Genomic DNA, 4,727 nt, shown 5'->3' with positions numbered 1-4,727 from the left:
TAACCACCACCAACCCACCTTGCTTTTCTTTTACTATTTTTTTTAATTACTGTCGGTGTTAAACTTAAACATTAATTTAATTAATCGCATTCATTTCTACAATTTAATATAATATTATATATACAGAGAAAGTTATATAGAAGTTTAGGGGACAACTTTTTTGTTTCAATATATTCCCACTCAGAACAGATTGATTCTTGTTCTTCTTACAATTCAAAGCTTTTTTGTGTCAAAGAAAATTAGCAAATTGGCATAAGTTAAGATCATGTCCAACCCTAGTTTTGTATATTCATTCAACTATTTTTTTTAAAAAGAAAAAATTTGATCGTTCTCGTTCTTGTGTTTGAATTATCTAAATTTTCTTTTGATTCGTTTTAAAGTACCTAACGTAATTCTAAAAATACGTATAGTGGTTATGGAACGATCAACAATCTAATTGATAGACTTGACAATATAGAAAACGTTATACATATTGATATATAATTGTAGTTTTTGAAAAAATATATATATTTTTTTTTATCAATTTTCAAAATATAGCTAATTTCTTCTACTTTTTTAAAAATTAGGTTGCTCTCGCTCTTGTGTTTAAGTTATCTAAATTTTATTTTGATTCGTTTTAAAGTAGCTAATGTAATTCTATAAATATGTATAGTGGAAATGGAACGTTTAACAATCTAATTGATAGACTTAAGAAGATAGAGAACTTTATACATATTGATATATAATTGTAGTTTTTGAAAATTACTTTTTAATATAGGTGTTTTTTTTTTTTTTACCAATTTTAAAAATATAGCTAATTTCTTCTACTTTTTTAATATATATTTTTTCTAATGACTGTTTATTAGTTATATTTGTGTGTGTTTTATATTTAGGGTTTTTTTTTTCTTGTCATTATTATTGTTAGATTGTGTATTTTAATATTTTATTTCCAATTTCATGCATTTACATTCTTCGTTAAAAGAGGGGAGGAAAGTTTTACTAGATAAACTTATATAAATAAATATTTTTCTTTTATAATTTAAGGGATATACTTTTCTTAAATTAAGTAAATGTTCTGTGCATCATTTGATGTAAAAGAGGGAAATATTAGCCCAACAAAAGGTAAATAGGATAATTAAGTCAGAGTTGTAAGTAAAGACAAAAGTGTTTAAAGCAATTTAAGGGAGTGAAATAATTAAAATATAGATTTAAATATTACTTTTATCTTGGTTTTAGATTATTTTGGTTGTTATACTTTCAAAATGTTCATTTTTTATCCTATACTTTAAATTTTGGTTCATTTTAATCTCTGTACTTTCGAATTATTCATCTTGGTCAAGTAACTTAAAAAGTGACCATTTTGGTCATTTCATTTTCATTTTTACTTCACTTTTAAGGGAGTAAAATGATCATTTTTTGAAAATACAAGGACTAAAATGGTCAATTTTTGAAAGTATCACTACAAGAAAAAGATGTCCATCGGAAGATCATTATAATCCTGACGGATATATTATGTTGTCAGGAGTACTAATACTCCCGATGTATACATACGCTGTCAAGAATATATTGATCTCCCGACGACTGCTTTGACATCGTCGAGAGATCTCCTCCAGTTGGGTTTTTAATTGTTTTGCACTCCCAACATCAATGCCACATGTCCATCGTTGAAAAATAGGGTTCCAATTTGTCTTTTACTTTTTTTTCAGTTTATTTGTGATATTAAATTCAATTTTTAAATACCTCAAACTACTAGTAGAATGATAATACATATGTTTTTATATTATCACCCATGCATAATTTGTTCATCCAAATAAGGTTAATAAAAAAAAATCTAAATGACTCATTCAAAGTTTTAAAAGTAAAATACTAATGGCATCTTAACAAAAAAAGAACCTAGCTAATTGGATTGAACCATTAAACTTTAATAAACCAGCCATAACAAAAATTAATGAGTCCTCTTTTAGGCCACGTCATATTACTCCTCCGCATAATATATATACATACGAAGACTAAAATAAGACTAAAATGAACATTTTGAAAGTATAAGGACGAAAATAAACCAAAATTGAAGGTATAAAGACCAAAATAAACATTTTAAAAGTACATATAACATTCCCAACAGAAATAAACGGGCAAGATGAACATCTTAATTGAATAACTTGGAAGGATCAACATCATTTAAGTACATAGAACAAAAATAAAATCACATCGCATTGGCTTATAATAGACAACAAAGCGAGTTTATATTTAGAGGTCAAGGTACAGAGATTCAGTCAGGACCATAACCCCTGGGTTGCCAAGAAGGAGTTCTTACATTTGCTTCTGGAATTAAAGTTATCTTTGTATAAACTTCATCTGAGTCCTGTTCTGCCTGTAATTTCAAGAAAGGATCAATCAAAAGTGGCTTATATTTAGAGGTCAAAAGTCCAAACAAGAAGGCCTAATCAAATGGTTTGATTTGAAGCAGAATGAAGATTGATGGGGGATTTAAAGGATTTCCCAGGTAGAAGGCGACGAAGAAGAAGAAGACGTACAAGTGTTGTCCGTTGAGTAAGTGCAAAACTGTAACGCTCGACCGCCCTCCACTTTCTTCCTTCCTTTGGTTGCCGTTACAGAATCGTCTTTCAGAGAGAGCTCTACTCTACAAACCGCTTTTGCTTCTCTTTTCCTTTCTTTTTTTTTCTTCTCGGTATTCATTGAATAAATCCACTCCACCTTCCACTTTCTATAATGTGAAAAATCATAAGCATTTTTCCTACTTTTTTTTTCTTTGTTTTTAATTTGATGTTGTGGATTGAGTGTATCCCTTTATTTTACTTCCAACCAAATATATATGTCAAAATCAATATAGTTCAATTGGCATAAAAACATGTTAGCTATCAAGAAATTTGTGGTTCGGATTCTTTTTAATCTTGTTGTACTAAGAACAATAAAAAAGAATGGTTGACAAAGTAAAATATAGTTCAAGGATAATTGACATATCCTCTGATTTTTTAAGATTAGAGAGTTTAAATCTTTATAGATAGACACAGATTATTGTCTTCTTCCAAATTCATTTAGTTAAGATATTATAAACTCAACCACTAAGTCAGTGATTTGAAGGGCTTATAAAATAAAAAATAGGCAGAGAATTGTCCTTTTTTTTCTTAGTAAACGTTATTACATTTGATATAATTAAAATTACTTTTGTTATGTTTAAAATTATTTCAAAAAGTCTTCAATCACTCAAAATCAATTCTATGTTTAATTTTATACTTTTAGACACGTTTCTCATACTATTAAAATTGATTTTCAATTATTAAAAGCAATTTATGGGTGATTTTGATAATGGCAAAAGGGATTTATCCATTTTAAAATCACTCCCAAACATGCCTTAATTAACACGATTTAATAATTAAAATCATATTTTACTTCCCCTAAAAAAAATTGAAGGTTGAAATCCTTTAATGTTATATGTAATGTAATATTCTAAATATGTATGTGAATGATAATTTTATTTTAAATAAAATGAATGCTAACTTTAATTGAAATACACCTTGAATATGTGTATAATATATGAATTTTGTTTGTTTAGTTTATATGATTTATAATCTTAAGGTTGACCTAAATCTAGACATCTAATTCAACTTAGATTAAGTAAACTCAAATCTCAATAACCTACTATTCTGTCAATTATTTTTTTTTTTTAAAAAAAGTTTACATTGTAAATGTATAAATGAGATGTTCAATATATAACATTTTAAGGAAACTGTAGAAAAGTTACGATCGTTCCCTGCTCGAGTTTGGTGTGATTCAAACTAATTGAAACACATACCATATAAGCTATTAATTGAAATGCATACCATATAAGCTTCAAACTTCTGAACAGTAGTTAGTCAGACATGTCTTAAATAAATGAAAACTGGTTGAAAATTTGAAAGTGTATCTATGATAATATATATATTCATTTCGTCTCCAAACTTTAAAAAAGTTTTAATTTTATTCCTAAATTACTTACCTTGACTGCAATCCTAATTATTCCTTATGGTTTGGTCTTGAAATGCTCTTGATTTTTTTTTTATTTTCTGACAAAGTGAACCACTTCCCCATTTATAGGGAAGTTTTAACCGAGCTCCATTTCTTTTCTTTCTTTTTTGTTTTTGTTTATGTTTATCTCTTTTTTTTATATATATTTATCTTCTCTTTTATATTTATATTTATTTATCTTCTTTTATATTTATTTATTTTTAATTTATTTTCTTTTACATTAATCTTTTTTATGTTTATCTTCTTTTGTATTTACATTTTCTTCTTTTTTTTTTAATGTTTAATTTTTTATATTTATCTTTTTTTATATTTATATATTTATCTCTTTTTTTTTTAATATTTATCTCCTTCTTTTTTTCATGTTTATTTTTTCATATTTATCTTTTTCGTTTTTTTAATATTTATTTTCTTTTATATTTATCGTTTCTCTTTTTTTTTTTTTTTAATATTTATCTTCTTTTATATTTATTTATTTTTATCTTCTTTTATATTTATCTTTTTCTTTCTTTCTTTTATATTTATATTTTTCTTAACGTCTATCTTCTTTTATATTTATCTTCTTCTCTTTTTTTTTTCTTTTTTTTCTTTTCTTTATATTTATCTTCTTTTATATTTATCTCCTTTTTTTAAAACAAAATTTATCATTATTATCTTAAACCTTCTACATATTATTTTATTATTATTATTATTATTATTATTATTATTATTATTATTATTATTAT

The 4,727-nt window shown here is 25.3% G+C and overlaps 1 long non-coding RNA gene across 1 annotated transcript; it reads right to left on the bottom strand.

Moving 5' to 3' along the window:
- Positions 1 to 2,071: 2,071 nt before the first annotated feature.
- On the bottom strand, positions 2,072 to 4,027 carry LOC150038751 (uncharacterized). Its single transcript, XR_016526097.1, has 2 exons — positions 3,977 to 4,027; positions 2,072 to 2,704 (listed from the first exon to the last, which is right to left on the bottom strand). It is a non-coding gene; the product is annotated as an uncharacterized LOC150038751 (long non-coding RNA).
- Between the last annotated feature and the right edge of the window lie 700 nt (positions 4,028 to 4,727).

This window comes from Benincasa hispida, chromosome 1 (assembly GCF_027475165.1).
Source record: "Benincasa hispida cultivar pf3 chromosome 1, pf3_genome.v1.1, whole genome shotgun sequence".
Lineage (NCBI taxonomy): Eukaryota > Viridiplantae > Streptophyta > Magnoliopsida > Cucurbitales > Cucurbitaceae > Benincasa > Benincasa hispida.
The sequence above is the reverse complement of the archived record's forward strand: the minus strand, read 5'-3'. Positions and strand labels throughout refer to the sequence as shown.